General features: G+C 44.0%; 1 protein-coding gene across 3 annotated transcripts in view; it reads right to left on the bottom strand.

The window, feature by feature from the left end:
• Positions 1-23,071, bottom strand: part of PDZD2 (PDZ domain containing 2) — a 398,209-nt gene that overhangs the window by 154,388 nt on the left and 220,750 nt on the right. The window contains exon 1 of one of the 3 annotated variants that reach the window (XM_064375913.1): positions 22,143-22,413. The exons of the other annotated variants lie outside the window; for them this stretch is intronic. The gene's annotated coding sequence lies outside the window, so the exon portion shown is untranslated. Of the gene's footprint in view, positions 1-22,142; positions 22,414-23,071 lie in introns of those variants that run through there. 3 annotated transcript variants of the gene reach the window in all.

The raw sequence follows: 23,071 nt of genomic DNA, 5'->3' as shown, positions 1-23,071 counted from the left end.
CACCTAAAAGGTGTTGTGAAGCGAGGCCTCCCCATTCATATCTTCCTTGAGATAGGCCCACGTTTCTAAAGGGTGCCCTCATCTAACAGGCCTATCTTCCCGTCCTTATACGGTGAGGTTTAGATTTGCTACTCATGGTCCTATATGTAGGAGAAAGTGGGAGAAAGGTCAAGAGTAGTGCTAGACAAGGCGTATCCGTGGAGGGACAAAAGATCAATTGGAACTGCAGGAGTTACACACTCATTTCGTGCCCTGATTGCTGTTAATACTGCACTACTTTGTTATGTATGGTTTTTTTTTTTTCTTTTGAGAGAGTCTCGCTCTGTTGCCCAGGCTGGAAAGTGGTGGCATGATCTCGGTTCACTATAACCTCCGCCTCCTGGGTTCAAGTGATTCTCTTGCCTCAGCCTCCCAAGTAGCTGGGATTATAGGCACCTGCCACCATGGCTAATTTTTTTTTTGTACTTTTAGTAGAGATGGGGTTTTTCACCATGTCGACCAGGCTGATCTCAAACTCCTGACCTCAAGTGATCTGCCTGCCTTGGCCTCCCAAACAGCTGGGATTATAGGTGTGAGCCACCGCGCCTGGCCTGTTGTATTTATCTCTTATGAAAGTCACTATTGGGATTAGTGTCACCATCATCATCTGACCACTATAAGCTTGTGCAATACATAAGGAAGATGTGGTCATCACCAGTGTTTAAGTGACAACACTCAGGAATGGAGATGAAGAAGCTTCACTGAGCATATCCAGACCTCTGGCACAGGGCTCCTTCCTCCCCTTGTGGAGAGGGACAGGAGATGGTGAAGTTGCTATTTGAGGAAGAAGCTGGCCTCTGCTCAGAAAAATCTTCCAGATTTCTCCCTGTGTCACAAGAAGGGCATGAGATTCACTAGGGAATGGGCTGGGTGAGACCCAGCAGTGTATCGGACAGAAGGCAGGTTTGGAAGCTTGGTAAACCTGTGTCTGAAGCCATGTACTGTCCCTTACCAATGGAGTGACCTTAAGCAAATTGTGTATTTTTTTTCTTTTTTGGTGTATGGTTATTAATTTTCCCTGCTTTATCAAGGGATAACTGATTTATAAAATTTAATTTTTAATAAAAATTTTTATTTCATTTTTTAAATAGAGATGAGATCTCGTGATACTGGCCAGGTTGGTCTCGAATTCTTGGCCTCAAGCAATCCTCCTGTATTGGCCTACCAAAGTGCTAGGATTACAGGCATGAGCCCCTGAGCCTGGCAAAAGGATAACTGATAAACAAATATTGTATACAATTACAGTATACAACATAATTTTTTTTTTTGAGACAAGTCTCACTTTGTCACCCAGGCTGGAGTGCAATGGCACGATCTCAACTCACTGTAATCTTGGCTCACTGCAATCTCTGCCTCCCAGGTTCAAGCAATTCTCCTGCCTCAGCCTCCTGAGTAGCTGGGATTACAGGCACATGCCATTACACCTGGCTAATTTTTGTATTTTTAGTAGAGATGGGGTTTCACCATGTTGGTCAGGCTGGTCTCGAATTCTTGACCTCATGATCCACCCACCTCAGCCTCCCAAAGTGCTGGGATTACAGGCGTGAGCCACTGTGCCTGGACCAACGTGATGTTTTGATACATGTAAACACTATGAAATGATGAAATCAAGCTAATTAACACATTTATCATCTCATATACTTCTAATTTTTCAATAGAACATTTCAGACCTATTTTAATTTTCAAGAATACAATACATTCTTAGCTGTAGTCATCATGCTATACTATCAATCTTTAGAACTTCATCATCGTAACTGAAACTTTGCACTTCTCGACCGACATCTCCCCACACCCCTCCAACTCCCCACCCAGGCCCTGGCAGCCTCCACCCTACTCTCTGCTTCTGTGAGTTCAACTTTAATTTAGATTCCATATATAAATGTGATTGTGTGGTATTTGCCCTTCTGTGCCTGGCTTATTTCACTTAATATAATGTCATCTACGTTCATCTATGTTACAAATGGCAGGATTTCCTTCTTTTAAAAAAGGCTGAATAGATTTTATTCCATTGTGCATATATATCGAATTTTGTTTATCCAGTCATCCATTGATGGACATGTAGGTCAATTTCATATCCTGGCTATTGTAAATGTGGCTGCAATTAATCAGAGAGTGCAGATGTCTCTTCTACACGCTGATTTTACTTCCAATTTCTTGGATTACAATTGTTTCAATAGTCTATTATTCTTTGCATTTCTGTGATATCTGGTGTGATATCTCTTCTTTCATTATAATTTTGAGTCTCCTCTTAATAAACTTTATCTTTTCAAAAAAACCAACTCTTAGTTTCATTGATTTTTTTTTAGACAGAGTCTTGCTCTGTTGCCCAGGTTAGAGTGCAGTGGCGTGATTTTGGCTCACCGCAACCTCCACCTTGAGAGTTTAAGCAATTCTCCTGCCTCAGCCTCCCTCAGCCTCCCAAATAGCTGGGATTACTTACAGGCACCTGCCACCGCACCCAGCTAATTTTCTATTTTTAGTAGAGACAGTGTTTCACCATGTTGGCTATTTGGTCTTGAACTCCTGACCTTGTAATCCACCCACCTCGGCCTCCCAAAATGCAGGGATTACAGGTGTGAGCCACTGCGCCCCGCCTTCTGTTGTTTTACTTCTATTGTTTTTCGCCCAACATTGGTGCACCTAAACATATAAAGCAAATGTTAACGGAACCGAAGAAAGAAATAAGCAGCAATATAGCAGGAGATTTCAATACCCCACTTTCAACAATGGATAAATCAAAAGAAACACTGGACTTGCTTGAACAGCACTATGGAGCGAATGGATCTAGCAGACATATATCTAGAACATTCCATCCAACAGCAGCAGAATATGTTTTTTCACGTGCACATGGGACTTTCTCCAGGATAGATATGATGGACTACAAAAGAAGTCTTAACAAATTTATGAAGACTGAAGTCACATCAAGTATCTTTTCCAACCACAATGGTATAAAACGACAAATAATAGGAAGAAAATGGTAAAACTCACAAATACATGGAAATTCAATACTACAATCCTGAACAATCAATGGATCAAAGAATCAAAAGGGAAATTTAAGAAGTATCTTGAGAAAAATGAAAATGGAAACACAACGTACCCAAACTTATGGGACACAGCAAAAGCAATTCTAAGAGGGAAGTTCATAGCAATAAATGCCTTCATTAAAGAAAAAGAAAGATTGCAAATAAACACCTTTTGTGTGTATGTGTGTGTGTGTGTGTGTGAGACAGAGTCTCACTCTGTCACCCAGGCTGGAGTGTAATGGCATGGTCTCAGCTCACTGCAACCTCAGCCTCCAAAGTTCAAGCGATTCTCCTGCCTCAGCCTCCTGAGTAGCTGGGATTACAGGCACCTGCCACCACACCTAGCTAATTTTTGTATTTTTAGTAGAGACGGGGTTTCACTATGTTGGCCAGGCTGGTCTCGAACTCCTGACCTCATGATCCGCCTGCCTCAGCCTCCCAAAATACTGGGATTACAGATGTGAGCCATGGCTCCCGGACACAACCTCAATTTGATCCGAAAGAACTAAGGGGGAAGACAAAAAGAACAAAGCCCAAAGTGAGCAGAAGGAAGAAAATCATAAAGATCAGAGAAATATAAGTAAGAGACTAGAGAAACAACACAAAGGGCTGGGCGCAGTGGCTGGCACCTGTAATCCCAGCACTCTGGGAGGCCGAAGCGGTCAGATCACCTGAGGTCGCGAGTTCAAGACCAGCCTAGCTAACATAGTAAAACCTCGTCTCTACTAAAAATACAAAAAATTAGCCAGGCATGGTGGCGCATGCCTGTAATCCCAGATACTCAGGAGGCTGAGGCAGGATAATTGCTATAACCCAAGAGGTGGAGGATGCAGTGAGACAAGATCACACCACTGCACTCCAGTCTAGGCAACAGAGTGAGATTCAATCTCAGAAAAGAAAAAGAAAAAGAAAAAGAAAAGATGGAGGCCAACCACCATCCTTCTTTTCTTGCCAACCTTCTAATCTAGCATTCTAGAGGGTCGCACGTGAATCACCCCAATGTCAGCGCGTGTGCTCAACTAGAAAGAAGCCTGTTTCAAAAAAGAAAGAGGACAGGGAAAGTTTTCAGAAACATCTGTATCCCACTCTCGGCTCCTTGATCCACTTCTTCCCAGTTCCTAGATACAGATCCTCTCTTGAAGTTCCACAGGGTACAGGGCTTGGGGGTCCAGTGCCCAGCCCCGGCAGGCATACGATTACACTCAATTTGGCACGTGAGAGAAACTTTCAAATTGTTCCCTAGCGGTTTTTATGTGAACACAATGTCAGACAAGACTGTGCACACCCTGAAGAGGGTTCATGGTCCTTTTGTAACCTTGTGTCTCTGACTCTTCCAAAGCCACCCGTCACAATGCATTTCATAATATAATTAAATCTTTCACCGTCTGCACTGAGCAGTAATGAGGAATGGTAGAAAAATGCAGGTTATCAACAACAACAACAACAAAGAGGCAACGTTATTTGAACCAAAAGAAAACATTACAAAATCACATTTAGACATGGAGACACATTTTCTAAATATGAATCACTGTAAGTGAGGAAAGCAGTTTAAAAATAATAATAGCTTCTGTAATTTATGAGTGTTTACCACGGTTTATGTACTATGGCAAGAACACTGAGGAAATCATGCAATCGGTAAATACATTCTTGTAAAAAGAAACAAAAACCTCATGTGGTAGTGAAGCAGACAGAGTCAAATGTCCACGTTACCCCTTCACACCACTTGCAAAACCAGTCCTGTAACTTTTTTCTTTTTAAGATACAGGGACAGTGTCTCACTCTGCCACCCAGGCTGGAAGGGCAGTGGCACAATCATATCACACTATAACCTTGAACTCCTGAACTCAAGCAATCCTTCTGCCTCAGCCTCCAGAACAGCTAGGACTACAAGCTAGAGATACTGTGCCTGGCGAATTAAAAATAAAAATATATATATTTTAAATTATATAATTTAATTAAAATATATATTTATATATAAAAGATACATTTACATATGATACATATTATATATATAAACGATGTATCGCTTGGCATGGGTATCTCAAATATACATACATATAAAATCTAATATATATATATATATATTAGAGACAGGGTCTTGCTATTGTTATCCAGGCTGATCTTGAACTCAAGAAATCCTCTCATCTTGGCCTCCTAAAGTGTTGGGATTACAGGTGAGAGCCACCACGCCAGGTCTCAACTTTTATTTTTTGTGATGTGTAAGCACACATCAGTTTAATTTATCTTCTTCTCTTTTATGATTTCCTGCACTGATAGTCTTATTTCAGGAGGCTTAACCACTCTAGATAATAAAAATATTCTCCTGTTTTCTTCTAATATTTTCACAGATTTATTATGTTTAGCTCTTTTTATCTCATCTGTAATTTTGTAAGTAGGATTTAAGACAGGCTCTAACTTTATACTTTTTCCCTAAAGTTTTAGACAATTATTTCAATAAAATTTACTCAAGAGACTGTCTTTTTTTTTTTTTTTTTTTTTTTTTTTTTTTTTTTGAGACAGAGTTTTGCTCTTGTTGCCCAGGCTGGAGTACAGTGGCGAGATCTCAGCTCACCACAACCTCTGCCTCCTGGGTTCACGCAATTTTCCTGCCTCAGCCTCCTGAGGAGCTGGGATTATAGGCATGTGCCTATACCCAGCTAATTTTGTAGTGGAGACAGGGTTTCTCCATGTTGGTCAGGATGGTCTCGAACTCCCCACCTCAGGTGATCTGCCTGCCTCGGCCTCCCAAGTGCTGGAATTATGGGTGTGAGCCACCGTGCCTGGCTTTAAACAGACTCTTTTTTCTTCCACTTTTGAAATACTTCCTTTTCATATAAAAAATTTCCAGTCATATAAGGGCCAATTTAGGATTCCCTATTCTGTTCCACTGGTCTATGTGGCAGTTCCTATGTCACCTCTTTTAAAGTTCTAATTACTAGAACTTTAAAGTACAGTTTGCCCTCTGGTGAGAACCCCTCTTAATTCTTCTTTTTCTTTTTCTTTTTTTGAGGGAGTGTCTCGCTCTGTCTTGCCCATGCTGGAGTACAGTGACACTATCATGACTCACTGCAGCCTCCACCTCCCAGGTTCGAGTGATTCTCCTGTCTCAGCTTCCCAAGTAGCTGGGACTACAGGTGTGTACCACCACACCTGGCTTATTTTGTATTTTTAGTAGAGACAAGGTTTCACCATGTTGGCCAGGCTGGTCTCAAACTCCTGACCTCAGGTGACCCACCTGCCTTGGCCTCCCAAAGTGCTGGGATTATAGGCATGAGCCGCCATGCCCGGTCTATTCTTCTTATTTTTCAAAAATTTCTTAGGTGTTCACTCATTTTCCCCTCTTTTATATAAATTTTAGTTGATCTGTTCAAGTTCCAAATAAATTCTTTTCAGATTTGATGGAAACTGTATTTATTTATAGATTGGAAAGGAAGACAGCAGAATCTGGTATCCTTAAAAGAATGCCTGCTGGGTCCATTTATTAGTTATAGGAACTATGGTTGTAGATAACATAATTTCAACAACTCTTCTTTACTTAAAGATGCAATAAGTTAAGGTTGGCCCCATCAAAAGCAAACAAGTAATTCACTTAGCCAGCTCTAGTGGTCAGTTTTCAATCTTTAGAGTAAATTTTTACGCTGTAATCAGCATCCCACAAGTTTTCAATTGAGGTTCTGAAATCCAAGATTTTCTTCTAATGTTGTTTTTACCAGATAATAAATCAAAGATATATAGAGATTACAAATGCAGACATTCCCATCACATAATTATTTCAAATCACTCTCTGCTATGAGATCCCTTTCTCCGCTCTAACCTGAATTTCAGAATGCAGTGTTTACAATATATGTCTTGGCGTCGATATCTCAAAATTATTACCACAGACAGTGGAACAAGTCCAAGGTTAAACTGAAAACAGCACTTAAGAGTTTTTAATTCTGGCATCCCTGTTTATATAATAATTAAAATTTAATAAAGAAGACATAAAATAGTGACAGATTTTCTTTAGATACTGACCAGATCTTTTTCTTTTTCTTTTTTTTTTTCTTGAGACAGAGTCTTGCTCTGTGTCCAGGCTGGAGTGCAGTGGCACAATATTGGCTCATTGCAACCTACGCCTCCCGGGTTAGAGCGATTCTTCTGCCTCAGCCTCCTGAGTAGCTGGGACTATAGGCATATACCATCACGCTGAGCTAATTTTTGTATTTTTTTTTTTTTTTTTTTAGTAGAGATGGGGTTTCACCATGTTGGGCAGGATGGTCTTGATCTCGACCTCATGATCCACCTGTCACGGCCTCTCAAAGTACTGAGATTACAGGCATGAGCCACTATACCCAGCCCCGAACTTTAAATAGAACAAACAAAAACCAAAAAGGTTTAAAGTTGTTTCAAAGTGTAATGAGAGAGAGAAATAAGATCTGTGTTCAAAACAGAAAAAAATCTAAGACAAAAACAAAAAATTACAAAAATCTAGCGTCGATGCTTGCGGGCAGAGAAAAAGAAAACATACATGCTCTTTTACAAATACTTTACTTTTCACACTTTTTTCCAAAGCTTTAGGAGATGACAATCGAGAATGACTGGAGTACAGTGGCCACATACAAAAGTTTCTTTGCCCAATTCATCAAATTTTCCGAGAGGAGAGAAGGGGCACAGAACCGCTCTCTCATGAGATGCTACACGGACCTCTACCTGATGTAACAGGATGTTCTAAGAGCAAACAGACAAACCAGCTGTGGCGCATGTATACGAAGGAATACTATTCAGCAATGAAAACGAATGGATTACTCAAACATGAAACAACATGGATGACTCAAATACATGATGCTAAGTGAAAGAAGATTCAAAAAAAAAAGAGAAAAATGACCAACAGTAAGCCGATCACACTGAGATAGCGGGTGGGAGTTGGGGTGAGGAGAAGCCAGGAACATTTTTTTTTTTCTTTTTTTGAGACAGAGTTTTGCTCTGTCACCCAGTCTGGAGGGAAGTGGCACAATCTCGGCTCACTGCAACCTCCACCTCCTGGATTCAAGTGATTCTCCTGCCTCAGCCTCCCAAGTAGCTGGGATTACAGGCGCCCCCCACCACTCCCAGGTAATTTTTGTAGTGGAGATGAGATTTCACCATTTTGGTCAGGCTGGCCTCAAATTCCTGACCTCAGGTTATCCGCTCTCCTTGGCCTCCCAAAGTGCTGGGATTACAGGCGTGAGCCCCAACACCCCGGCCATTTTCCAGGCAATTCTAACACAGACTCTCAGCAGTCTGGCATTTGGCAAATAGGGTTCTAAGCAAGGAAACTGACCGAAGCCACTGAATACAATTTGTCTGTATTACTAGTTGAGTCTTTTCAATCTCTCCTCTTTCCTTTCAGACCAAATTTGAGACTGACTTACAAGCACCTGCAGGACGTCTCCTCTCCCAGTCTTCTCATTAGCACACAGCTCCTCACAAAAAACACACAGGGTACCACTTCCTTCCAGGCCGCTCCTCTGTACTTTCACTCTCTGGGAATGCACTTTCCATTCTCTCTGCCTATACAAATGCTATATATGCATTAAGGCCCAATTTGAGCGGCTCTCTTGGTTGGGTGCAGTGGCTTACGCCTGCCATCTTAGTGCTTTGGGAGGCTAAGGCAGGAGGTTGCTTGAGCTTGGGAGTTTGAGACCAGCCTGGGCAACACAGTGTGACCCCATGTCTTCAAAACAATTTATATATATGAGTGGTTCTCTCACCTACTCCCCCAAGCTGAGACTGTTACAGAATCCACGACCTCAGAGCCAGAAGTACCCTTGGGGAAGCCCATCCCGCTTACATCACGTCACTAAATCACATACTTCTTTTATCAGAATTTCTTGTATTTTATATAAGTTTTCTCTTTTTAATACCTTATGTCTGCAAATCTGTATGTTTTCTTTAAGCCATTCTATGGAGACCTTGTTGGTACTTAAGATCATTAAGGTTAATTATTATACCACAGATTGCCTTCTGTCCTTCTCAAGCGCTATCATTTCCTGGGAAGGAAAATAAGGCTTTTTCTGTTCTAGGGATATCTCTTTGCTGGAAGAGTTGCAGAAACTCTTCACAGATATTAAAATCTGTCTGGTTCTTAATCTAGTCTGGAACACAAGGTTGAAAAGCCTGCCATTCTCAAAATGACAACTCTTGAAGCATTTGCACCATCTGGAGCAGCAGCAGAGGCATCAAAGCCAGCCCCCACCCCTGAACAGACAGAAAAACATCCTCTGACTTACACGTCCCAGCTTGCTCGCCCAAACAACTCCGAACTCTGGAGCAGAGCTGGAAGGCAGTCACAAAAAGGGCAGAGGGTGTGAAATAATTTACTAATGGCCCATTAGAGCTACTTTAGGAAATTCAGAAGTGATGTATTTCTGTGGCAATCCTTCTTCCCAAGTAGCCTTTGGTTTGGGTTCTAATAGAATAAAGTATTTCTTCCACCTGTACTGATTCTATTTGGAGCTACTCAGCAGACATGTAAAGTCTCTGGAGGTAATATAATAATACTGATGATGATGATAACACTCTTACAGTTTACATAATGCTTGGCACTTTCTTTCCCAAAGCCCTTCACATACATTATTCATTTGGCCTTCCCTCCCCTCCCCTCCCTCCTTCCCTCCTTCCCCCTCCCTCTCCCTCCCCCGAACCTCACTTGCTCCCCTTCCTCCATACCCTCCCAAAAGACCATCAGACTAGGTATCACAAGATGGCACCATCTTGGCTCACTGCAACCTCCACCTCCCACATTTAAGCCATTCTCCAGCCTCAGCGTTCCGAGTAGCTGGGACCACAGACTTGTGCCACCACACCCAGCTAATTTTTGTATATTTTTAATTTTTAATGTAATTTTTACTTTTTTTTTTTTTTTTTTTAAAGAGACAAGATCTCATTATGTTGTCCAAGCTGGTCTTGGATTCCTGGGCTCAAGCTATCTACCTGCCTTAGCCTCCCAAAGTGCTGGGATTACAGGAATGAGCCACCACACCTGGCCTATGTTTCATTTGATTTTCATATCAACTTTGTAAGGGAGGTAGCATAGAGAGATTTTAATTTATAGATAGGGAAGCTGAGGCACTGAAGGATGAAATGGTCTACTGAAGAGGTGGGGCACCCGGGCCATTCCAGGGGCCTGTCAGCTGTGTAAGCATCAGGATGGTTGATGTCACTCAAGTTTTAGTCTAGAACTGAGAAAGGATGGTCGGGTTAAATTTGTTCCTGTACCCGGCATATATGGTTATTTCCTCATTGCCATTCTAATGCCACAGCCCAGAAACAAGGCCCTTGGGACTTAAAATAGTGGAGCTAGTCAAGAACCAGAGTACACACAGAACATGGTCTTTGTACACTGACCTAGTAGTTTCCAAAGTACCCTTATCTACTGTCCCTCCAAACTGAGGGTCAGTCCTGGCAGCCTTGATGCCAGTTAGTCCATTCTTTCTCAAGGCCTTAGTTTCCTCATCCATAAAATCAGGGCTCTGGGTCTGGGATAACAGGTCTACAGTGGTGATTTCCAAATTTGACTGATCAAAAGAATAATCCTGGCTGGACATGGTGGCCCATGCTTGTAATCCTAACACTTTGGGCAGGAGAAGTGAGAGGATCTCTTGGGGCCAGGAGTTCAAAACCAGCCTGGGCAATGTAGTAACACCCATGTCTCTACAAAAAATATTTTTAAAAATTAGCCAGTGGTGGTGTGTATCTGTACTCGCAGCTACTTGGGAAACTGAGGTGGGATGATTGCTTGAGCTCAGAAGTTCAAAGTTACAGCGAGCTATGATTGCACCAGTGCACTCCAACCTGGGCAACCAAGCAATAACGTTTCTTAACAAAAAACAGAATGAAACAAAAAAATAATCTAGGAAGTCTTTTCTTTGAAGAAAAAAGGACTGCTTTAAAATGACAGTTGTGCAGTGAAGATTTAAGCAAAAAAGTATGAATAAGGGACCTCCAAATCACCTATCATTCATTGGTGGCAGAACAGCTGTGCCACAAAAACATTCTGACACGGGGTGGGGGGGCATGCACAATCCGAGGAATTCTTCTGCTCCTGAGGAATCTTTTACAAATATGACTCTAGAGCTCACCCAGACCCGCTGGAGGGCCCAGCAATCTGTATTTCCTAAAATGCCTCTCCTGATGCAGTCAGGTTCACACAATGGATTTTGGGAACCAAGGACATAGATAATTAATAGGGACTCTTCCTGCAGAGATTGGTATAAAACAGCATGTTTGGCCAGGCATGGTGGCTCACATCTGTAATCCTAGCACTTTGGGAGGCCAGGGAGAGCGAATCACCTGAGGTCAGGAGTTTGAGGCCAACCTGGCCAAAATGGTGAAATCCCGTCTCTACTACAAAAATTAGCCGGGCGTGGTGGCACATGCCTGTAGTCCCAGCTACTCAAGAGGCTGAGGTAGGACAATCGCTTGAACCTGGGAGGCAGAGGTTGCAGTGAGCCGAGATAGCGCGACTGCACTCCAGCCTGGGTGACAGAGAGAGACTTCATCTCAAAAACAAACAAACAGTCAGTATGTTTATCAGGGGGAATTCTTCTAGTCCTAAGAGGTGCCACCTGTGCTTCCTCAAGGCTGGGATGAACACTCTTGGGGTACAGAAAGTTTACCTCAAGAGGAGAAATAGAATTAGGAAAGAAGAAAGAGTAGGAAGAGTGGAAACAGTGAGGATTACCCTATAACAGCCGTGCACCTCTCCCCATCCTCATGCCCATCTCCTTCAAGACCATCCACACACAGGCGGCTGGGGGAAGAGACCCAGGAAGCACCTGGATCCCGTCCAGGGGAGACAATGTGGTCTCAGGCAGGCAGAGTCTGAAACTATGAAAGCTGCGGCAGAACACCCTGGGGGTTCCCACAAGGAAGAGAACAAGGGGGAAAAATAGGCTTGGGGAGAGTTTCTCAAAGCAATCTAGTAAAGGTAAACCCAAAGACAGAATTCTGGTGGTTCTGCAGCCCTCTACATGGAGGCGCTGCATCTAGAATCCTAAAACATTCCTAAAGACATATTCCGCGTGATGTTCTCATAGTCAAACACCTCTCTCCTCAGAAGGTAGGAGTAAGACAGCAGAAACAAGCAAAAGAGGCCGGGCGAGGTGGCTCAAGCCTGTAATCCTAGCACTTTGGGAGGCCAAGGCGGGTGGATCACGAGGTCAAGAGATCAAGACCATCCTGGTCAACATGGTGAAACCCAGTCTCTACTAAAAATACAAAAAATTAGCTCGGCATGGTGGCGCGTGCCTGTAATCCCAGCTACTCAGGAGGCTGAGGCAGGAGAATTGCCTGAATCCGGGAGGCGGAGGTTGCGGTGAGCCGAGATCGCGCCATTGCACTCCAGCCTGGGTAACGAGCGAAACTCCATCTCAAAAAAAAAAAAAAAAAAGAAACAAGCAAAAGATGGCAGTAACATCTTTGGCCACTGGAAGAATCCCTCCTTCACTAGGAATCAATAACCTGGCTTTGGATTGCTCAATGCCGGTCTCCTGGGAGTTTGATTAGTATGAGTCAGTTTCCAGGCTGCTGATAACCTCTGTGATAAACACACAAAATTGGATTTCTGTGTATCAGTGCCACCCTGTGAAGCCACCAGCTGGCCCTGTGACATAAGTGGTTTGACCAGGGCCAAAAGCACACCATTAGGGGATAGTCGGTCAGGTCTCAGGGTTCTGGAGCTATTAAAGGGAGCTGCTCGGGCTGCGGAGGTACAGCCTGATGCTCTGCCAAAAGACCTTTCTCTAACTTGCAAACATCCATGAAAATCTTACAAAGATATACAACTTGCATCATCCAATGACACACTTGATAAATCTCCCTTCTGGAAAGAAGCAAGCCCTATACACAACACTCCTGAGCACAGAGCAGCTGGTCTGCACACGTGTGGGATCAGATGGTAATCTACCCTCTTCCGTATCCAGCAGGGCTGAGGTAATTGGCTGCAGGCAGGCAGGCAGGCAGCTGCTGTGCACGGCTCGGCTCGCAGCTCACCTGGTGCACACCAGCGAAGAGCTCAGGAAGCAGCCCCTCCAAGGCGCAGCTGCAGCTGCTTCCCAGGGAACGCACACCATGAGAGAGTCACCTGGGGACACGTGTACACACGCTGCCACCCCACCCTTCACCTTGGCAGCCTCTCCCCAAGCCTGAGCTTCCACCTAATTAACATCCCAAAGTACTTTGGGAGGCTGAGGCAGGTGGAACACGAGGTCAGGATTTCGTAGACCAGCCTGACCAACATGGTGAAACCCTGTCTCTACTAAAAATACAAAATTAGCTGGGCATGGTGGCACGTGCCTGTAATCCCAGCTACTCAGGAGGCTGAGGCAGGAGAATCACTTGAACCCCGGAGGTGGAGGTTGCAGTGAGCCGAGATCATGTCATTGCACTCCAGCCTGGGGCAACAAGAGTACAACTCCGTCTAAACTAACAAACAAAAAATCCCAACAGGAAAGTTACCGTGGGATCTAACATATACACTTGGAGGCAACATATAGACTTGGAAGCAGGTAAAGTCTGTCCTGTGGGATTTTCCCACATTTCCTCTCCTGGAACGTCTCTTCCCACAACCAGGTGTCCCAATACTTAAGCTACCTACAACTAAGATTTATCAAAATTACAGGAAGTGAGTTTGGAAAACAGGGGTCCTTATCTGAATTGCTGTAGGCTACAGCCCAGCTACTCTGAATTTGTTAGAAAAGCAGAGATCTCAGGCCCCATCCCAGACTTACCGCATATCAAGATCCCCCAGTCACCTAGGGATAGGCTAAAACACATTGTGCTGTCCTGGGGTTATTTTTTTTTCCTGGTAAATGAAGATCTAAGGAAATACCAAATGGTAGCCCTTAAGACTGGGTTCCTTTTCTTCCTTCTCTCATTATTTTGTGCTGTGGATTCTCCGGCTATCTGGTAAAGTTTCAAAAATTACATTTGAAATGCATAAAATGCATAGAATTACAAAGAAAACCAATTATTTGGAAAAACTATATCCTAAATATTTAGAAAGTTGTAACACAATAACCTATATGTGCTTCTTTGTTACACAGAATTCACAGATCTAGCAACACAGCTGCTAAACAGACCAGCTGACATAGTCTCAAAGGAGTAAAGGGTGTACATGATACTGGGATTTTTCTGCTACAATTATTTGAGTATCATTCGTGCTGGTGACAAAGACATAAGGATTGCTAATACTACTGTCCTTCGTTGCCTATGTCCATTATGGAAGGAAATACTAAATTTGAGCTACAGTTCAGTTTGCTTCCCCTTCCAGGTTCACAGTCCCACTGAAATCTAATAGAATCCAGGTTAGAGGAAGAGATGCTTAAAGATCCTGTGTGAGAGGAATAAAGAGAATGTGGTGCCCTCTGTCTGTCTCTGTCTGATCTTAGGTTGAGCACAAGCTGGTCAAATCACTTCCTTCTCCGATAGCGACTGCATTTGCCTCGTCAGCTTCTTTTTGTCTTGTGGCTTCCACATAGCTAAGCACGCAAGTGTTTAATATGTACTTTGGATCAAACGCTCTAGGCTGGGTTCTAAATATTTCTGAAACAGAACTATTACATGCCGAATGTACATTCCATGTTATATCCTGAATACCATGACACAGGGTAACTAAAATAATCCCACTTTTTAGGAAGCGACTTCTTGATCTGCTTGAGTCCTACCGTACAAATATGGATTTAATACAAACTACTAATGCTGAGTTCTGAACTGTTACCCCAGCTCTGCCAGAGTGTCTAGGGCATGCTTCTGTCTCCTGGATCATAAGCACCTTTTCAGGGCAGTTTTCTTGCCAAGAATAAGCAACACTTTCCACAGCCGTGTCAACTGTGGTTCTCAAAATAAGATCCATTTTCAGGAAAAGCCAAAATCAATTTGTCTCTGAATTTTTTTTTTTTTTTTTTTAGATGGAGTCTTGCTCTGTTGCCCAGGCTAGAGTGCAGTGGCGCGACGTCAGCTCACTGCAACCTCCACTTCCCAGGTTCAAGAGATTCTCCTGCCTCAGCCTCCCAAGTAACTGGGATTACAGGCACAAGGGATTACAGGCACATGTCACCACACCTGGCTGATTTTTATATTTTTGGTAGAGACGGGTTTTCGCCATGTTGGCCAAGTTGGTCTCGAACTCCCAACCTCAGGTGATCCACTCCCCCCCTCCACCACCACCTCTCCTGACCTCCAAAAGTGCTGGGATTACAGGCGTGAATCACCATGCCCAGCCTTGTCTCTGAATTTCAGAACTATACATCCAAAGCATCTAGACTGTTCTGTAGGCTATTTTCCCCTCACACCAACCCAAGTGCCATGAAAGCAAAACGCAACTGAGCACATCAGCCTTGCAGAGTTCATCTGACACTTGGTCTGAACTCACAGAAAAGTTGCTACAACACCATGAGGCATTTCTCTAAGAAAAAGCAAATCATTTGAGTGTGTTTGGACCACACGTTTACAAAAGAAAAGACAGACCTACAAATTGAGACACAGTCTTATATAAAGAGTTTTTGTTTGGCCAGGTGCAGTGGCTCACGCTTATAATCCCAGTACTTTGGGAAGCTAAGGCAGGAGGATTGCTTGAGCCCAAGTGTTCAAGTTTACAGCAAGCTATGATTGCACCACTGCACTCCAGCTTGGACAACAGAGTGCAACTTTGTTCCTTTAAAAAAAAATTTTGCTCATCTCGAGGTCCCTGAGTGCCATGAAACAATTACATTACACACACACACACACACACAGACACACACACGACAGCATGCACACTTAGGGTTTCTTTATCTAGGTTTGGTCACCTGAAAAAGAGATCTCTAAACCTTGCAGTCTGAACATTCTATGACTAGTCAGCTGCATTATCATCTTGACCTAGTTCTCCACCTATCCTTGCTCCAGGGCTAATCACATAAGACACAGCCATAAAAAAGAAAATAGGTTGAAAGCAGAGGAAACCTCGCCAATTTCAGAGTCAACCTGTGGATAACAAAGGTCTATCATAGTAAATCACATCAGAGTAAAGACGATTTTAATAGTCAATGCTGTATTATTCACTGTGATTTGGCCTAGAATAGTGACTAACTTGCAGGTTTGAGATCTTGGCTTCGAGACTGCTTAAGAGTCCAGACATTGCTTCTGGGGTAAATGAAGAACGCACAGAATGAAAACAAAACAAAACACACACTAAAACTGATAGCAGATTCTATCCCCATTTTGAAATTCCAGTGACAACAAATGTAATGATTGAAGCCACCAGAAGACTACAGAGATGACTGATGTTTCTTCTACTGAAATGGCTGAATCCACTCACTTTTAAGATGAGAAGTTGAATTTCTATTACTCTAACAAATGCATTACAAATGTCTCATTAGACACAGGTGTAAGAGGATCTAATGTCTCAGCATTATGAAAACAGCAGGATTTTCATCACGCAAAGTTTGGATGGGCCAGTGGGACCCCAATAACATCCTCAAACACCAAGCTGTCCCCAAGTACATACATTTCTCAGCTTCAGCGTTTCATTCTCTTTTAATGTTCTTTGACTCACTTGAGGGATAAACTCAAGTCAAGCATGTTCTAGCCTGTAAAACAGATTGTGCAAAGGACTTAGCTTTACAAATCCAAACTGCATCCTTTATTTCTGCCACCTTCTTTCCTGCAGCACTTAGATGTAATTTTCTGCTTCCCCTCCAGGTCTTTATGGCTCCCCTGCCAAAACTGTCTTGCATCTGTTTCAATAAAATACCTGTGATGTTTTCCAAAGCCAGCAGTTTACTGCCAAAAGTCAAGCCTCTACCCCATGGGCAGTCATCTGGGAACTGAAGTCAGAGTGTTGCAAACTCAGGGCAAAGGTGGAATTTGGCAAGTCAAAGATGGCGCTCCTTGGAAAGCTCCTCCTCTTGCTGGTGAAAGCGGCCAGCAAGAGAAAATATGAACACTGTTGTCAAAGGAGCAGAAATGTTGGTGCAAAGCAAGAGTGGGGCTGGGCGCGGTGGCTCATGCCTGTAATCCCAGCACTTCGGGAGGCCAAGGCGGGCGGATTGCCTGACCGCCAGAGTTCAAGACCAGCCTAGGCAACATGGTGAAACCCTGTCTCTACTAAAATACAAAAAATTAGCCAGGTGTGGCAGCGTGGGCCTGTAGTCCCAGCTACTTGGGAGGCTGAGGTAAGAGAATTGCTTGAACCAGAGGCGGGGGTTGCAGTGAGCCAAGATCGAGACACTGCACTCCAGCCTGGGTGACAGAGCAAGATTCCATCTCACACAAGCCAACAAACAAACAACAAAATAAGGCAAGAGTGAAAAGCTGCTGTTCCATGAAGAGCACCATGATGAATTCTGGGATTCATGCCATTCAAATGAAGACCAACTCTGCTATCCTTGAATCTCCTGTCACTTACCTCATTGCTTGGGGGCTTCCATTTTTGTTACTTGTGTAGAATTCTAAATTATTCACTGCAGAACCACTTTTTTTTTGTCGGGGGGAGGTGTGGGGATGGGAAGCAGAGTTTGTAAGAATTGTAAGTTTTTGTTAAAAGGGCAAGCCTTGGAAAAATACAATACATAAACAGAACGTCTGTCTGCCCTTCACTGGGAGTAATCTGCACTGATGTTCTGCTCCCGCGGTCTGAGCTGTCTCACTGAAATACAGGCTTCTTACCAAACGATTCTCAAAGGCCACTTTGCACCTTCCTCAGACTCACCTTACTCTGCCAATTTCCAACATGGTTTCCACCTTCTAATTTGGGAAGTGTTGAAATGAGAAAGGCAAAGAGATGGTCTGGGTGTATTTGGCTTTAGGCCTCCCTGACAGCCTCCAAACCTCAAAATTACCAAAAATACAAACTATCGGGTGATCCTTCTCTTCTACCAAACGAGTCACTTTTGGTCCCTTTAAGGACCAAGTTCCTCTGCTGCACGTAACATATAATTGGGTTGATTCTGCAGGGAGATCCTGACAGAAAGGGAAGGCAGATCTAGAGTCCCAAGTCACCGCTGTCATGGCCTGACTCATGGTGCAGGGACCTCATGGTGCAGGGCTGATGATGTACCCTGCTGAGGCCATCTGTGGAGTCACAGTGTGGCTACCCAGTGAGGCACACTTGCGCTTAATAAACAAAGGCAATCTGGGCAGAGGGGCCCGCAGCGGACAGCAAAGACAACAGAAGGCATAATGGCGCATGCTGTGCTATAAGGAAGAGTTGCCATGTCCATGGAGAGAGAATGTCGCTATCTTGCTCCCAGGCCACTGAGTAAAGCCAGGGCTCCAGTCGGGATCTCCACGGCATGATGGACCTTATGCTCCACCCCCAGTGCCCAGTGCAGGAAATCTATAGAAATCGTGTTTGGAAGTGAGAGGCTGTATCACCTACAAAAGCTCTTAGAGGGGCACAGCTTGTAGGTAAACACAAAGCCACAGTAGGATCCCCTGCTGGCCACTGAGCCACGGAATGATCGATTCCCTTTTACACACATGATCACAAGTTTTCTTGAACTCAGAATCATAACTTCTATTTTGCCTGGCTGTTCCTCTCCTCTAGGTTTACACACTTTGCATATATATGCATACATCTGGCTTGGTCTTTGATCCTATTCACCATCAGGGAAAAAACCGATAAAGAGATGTCAGATTCCAGTCCCGTTTCCACGGCCAAAGGGAGATGACAGCAGCTCCAGCTTTGAGAAGGACACTCAGCCCTCACAACACTGTATAGACAAGTTGGCTTGTTACGGGCTGCTCGTGGCTTGCACGCCACTTCAGTGATTAGACTTCAGTGGTTTCCGTCTCTTTAGAAGCCAGCTTGGTTGCATGGCTCAGAAGCAAAAGGGCCCTGTGTGCTACTATGTGATACCAAGTAGTTTTGGAATTCTGACACACACTGCCTACTCATGCAGAGGAGGAGGTTACTCACCCTCCAGCCTGAGCCTTCTGGGAACCCAACGCCGGCCTTTCACCCCAGAGCCCACCTCACTGCATCTGGCCACACAGCACCACTCCCTCTTGGGCAAGCCTGGTACATTCTCTCACGTGCTGATTCCTGAGCACCCCTTGCCTGCCTGAGGTGTCCAGGCCTCAGTCTGGTTGGTTTCCAGTTGAGTTTCAGCAGTTACGCAAATCAGGTTTCTGACTGTGTCTGAAATTCCAGTGCATACAGGAACAGCAGGTTGCTTAATCTCTAAATTCAGAGCCAACCCCTTTTCTAAATACAAAAGTGCTGCCTAGCTCCTGTGGTAGATTCAAGGACCCACCCCTCCCAGCTCTGACAGCCTGGCTCATCAAGCGTACAGGCGCCATCTTGTTTTCCAGGCCCTACCTCCCGTGGGGCACCATACTATTCATATTTTCATCCTTCCTCACTTGTTTTGTCAAACGAGGCCCCACCCCCATTCTTCTCTACTGACAACATCCCATTTCCAAATACAGGAGAGATGGTTGAAATGCCCTAGCAGTAAACCACCATCTCCTGTGAGGTGCTTTCCTGTGTTTCTGCAATGGACAAAAAGCTACTTACAAAGTCAGCTCTGTATCTAGGCCTGAAGTTTCGACACAAGTTACACATGAATAAGGCCACAAGATTTTCCTCTTCCTTGATTAGAAATGACATTAACAATGAAATACTGTGCTGGGTAGAAGAGAACTGCATGTTCAGGGGTAACGTTGGAGGGCTGAGGTTGGGGGGTCGACAGTAAGCTTTCTTAGAGAGCCATAAAGAAACACTGTTCCAAATATAAGAAAACATGGTATTCAGCTGCTGTTTTTTAAATAACAAAAAACATCTTTTTTTTCAAAGTGGCAACATGAAACACTCTCAGATTGTGGAAGTCTAGCCAGCATTCAGTTTGCAAAAGTAAGAAGTGAATGATTTGTGTGAATTAGCAGACATTTGGTCCCCACTGGGTTCTTCCAGTAGGGCACACAGTCAATACATGGCTGGCCTCATCGGTATCTTCTCCAGTGGGTTAATAAACCAGGAAAAAGGGTGAAAATCCAACCATAGGCACACAGTTCATCTAATATTTCTTTGCTATTGATGGGACGCTACAGAAAAGCTTCAACTTCCTAACTCCCAAATCTACCCACTTGGAGGCGATGGCACCATTTAATACAGACTAAGAAACTAAAATCAGTTTCCCAAACAGCAGCCTGTTCAAATCACTGAGGACTTAATTTGCTGCATCAACACACCAATCACGCTGTTCACCAATGATATTAAAAAGTCAACAGGTCAGGGTGGGGTGCTGGGTGCGGTGGCTCACGCCTATAATTCTAGCACTTTGGGAGGTCGAGGTGGGCAGATTACTTGAGGTCAAAACTTTGACACCAGCCTGGCCAAGATGGTGTCTAATAAGAAAAAAAAAATCAACAGGCTGACCAGCAAACCAGCAAATATTTTTTTATGAAAGATCAGATAGGTTTTGTGGGTCACCGTCCCTGTCCTATATTCTTCTTTGTTTCTTCAATTCTTTAAAATGTAAAACACATTCTTAGCTCCCAGGCCATACAAAAGCAGGCTAGGACAGGGTGGATTTGCCCAAGGGCCATAGCTTGCTGAACACCGCTTCCAGGAGGAACCCTGGGAAGGAGCCTGTCCCCAACCCAGCTTAAGTCACTGCAGATAGCACCTGGGACAGATGAGTCTGAAGGATGGGAGACAAAGGGAACTCACACAACAGGTGGACAGCAGGCAAGAAAGAGCAAGAGCTGGGGTGGGAATCGTAGGAATATAGGGTGAAAATTTTCCTAAAAGACCACAGGAGTTGGTGTTCCTCCTCCCATAGAAGGCTAGCTGTGAAATGCTGTGAAATCACAAGGAGAAAGAGACTAGCAATGATGTGTGGGCTTGCTTGACTGAACACAAGTCATCCCCCAGTCCTCCAAGACTAAAATGCAAAGCCACAAAACGTGGCCACTACGGCATGAGGACGACCACAGCACGAGGATGCCAGCCAGGCGGTAAGCAGCAACCAAAGCAGCTCCCACTTCTGCCTTTTCAGACACACTCCTGTGGCTACGGGGCATTCTCCAAACCTCAACGCAAAGAGTTCCAGGATTCAGGCTGGGCTACTCTACCGAAACAAAGTTCTCTACCTACCTCTGACGTTCTTCTCAGGCTGACCACATGCACCACTTCTATCCAACCTCCTCCATGTTAGACCAATCCCACAGCACTCTGACCACTTCAGTAGGGGGGAACGCATGTCAGATCATCCCAGTGCCCATGAGAAGGCCTAGAAATGATTCAGAACCCCGGGCTGGAGATGATCTTTATTCTGTTCTACTTCTCTTATCACAAGCCCCAAACCTGACAACGGAAAGAACACCCTGAGACTCAGCTACCATCATGGGAATCGAAAATCAGTTTTAAAATTATCCTTGCATGTGGCTGCCACCCATGGTCCTCCCCATTTATTTTCTACTTCTGAGTGTGAAACGTCACTGTGACAGTTTCCAACCCTCTGTACTCCCCCTACTCCATGACAAATATTCAGGATTCACACTTCACTTTCACACTGCTTTCCAATCCCCTGACTTAGAAGCTGAGCAGAGGCAGCCTGCCTTAATGGAGAAAACATTAGCGCATTCGGGATTCGCTCTGGATCCCAGTCAATTTCAGGATATTTCACAGCTGTTATACATCCACCTCCTTTCTTACAAAAGCCAGCAAAAATTAGTGAGCACCTCATTGGCTCTGGAATCTAAAAATATAGCCACAGTCAAGCCTGAAAATCAGTTTCTGGTCAACTCCCTTCAAAGTATTTGTTCTAAAACAGAGTGTCTGGAGTTCATTTATTATCTGCCAATTTTTAAATGAATTTTAGCTTCAATGCTGCATGCTTTTGTGTAATTTTTTTTAAAAGCAACTCTCAGAATAAAACTGTCATTTGGTCATCAAAACAAGTAACTAAGAAAACTCTTGCTTGGGCAGACATCAGTATGATTCCAGCTGAGTCTTTCCTTTACGTTATTAATTGCTCATCTCTCATGTGATTAAAAAATAATAAACCTTTGGAAGACCTGTAAGTTGTGTTCAAGAGAAAATGTGATTCTCTTCACCACTCAGGTCTCCCCTCCTACCTGCTTTATAGCTGGTCAGGTGAGCGTGCCCTGCTGTGCTTCAGCAGCCTCTGGAATGGGACAGACTCCAAAGTTGGTTGTGCTTCATTTCCCTTCTCCATTCAGGTCTTTAAAGTCCTGGGTTATTAACTATCAACAAAACACAAGCTGCGCCATGTGTGCTCCAACTTCCTGCCAGCTCCCCATGCTCCGTGGAGCTGAGGAGCAGATTCTCTCTTTCTCTTTCCTCCTGGCTTCACCTCCTGAGCTCCAGAGCCCCACCCACCCACAGCACTCAGATCATTTTTCATTTATGAGTGCATCCAGCCACACTGTGTTTGTAAAAGAACGAGCCAATCCTTGCCCTGCCAGTGTACTGGAACCAGGCTGCTATAAACGGTTCTCATTTTCCAGGAGTATGGGGGGAAATCAAATCCCAGCAGACATCATACATGGCTTCCTCCTGCAGGTATCTGCAGATCAGCTCTTCCATCAGCAAAGGACACACACCTGACTGGCCACAGACCACAGCTGCTTCATTCTACAGTCTGCCATGGAGGTGGACTGAAGATTTCAGGCAGGAGAAAACCAAATGTGTACTTCACATAACTAAAAATGTGAAGCTAGGATGATCAGTGAAGAAACTTTCCACCCAGTGATCTAGTATTTCACAATGAATTTAATCTGTCTTGCACTTATTAAAGGGCCAGGTTTTTAAAAAAAATGCAAACAAAAATCAAGAGTTTGAAATATTTTATAAAGAAATGTTGGGAAATAAAAGCCATTTGTCACGATGACACCAAATCTACGACGTTTTTTTCTTTCTTTCTTTCTTTTTTGAGACACAGTCTCACGCTGTTGCTAGGCTGGAGTGCGATCTCTGCTTACTGCAACCTCCACCTCCCGAATTCAAGCAATTCTCCTGCCTCAGCCTCCTGAATAGCTGGGAC

The sequence above is a fragment of the Aotus nancymaae genome, unplaced genomic scaffold (genome assembly GCF_030222135.1).
Source record: "Aotus nancymaae isolate 86718 unplaced genomic scaffold, 86718_ANA_hifiasm-v0.15.2.pri h1tg000014l, whole genome shotgun sequence".
NCBI classification, from domain to species: domain Eukaryota; kingdom Metazoa; phylum Chordata; class Mammalia; order Primates; family Aotidae; genus Aotus; species Aotus nancymaae.
This window is presented reverse-complemented; position numbering and strand designations above follow the sequence as displayed.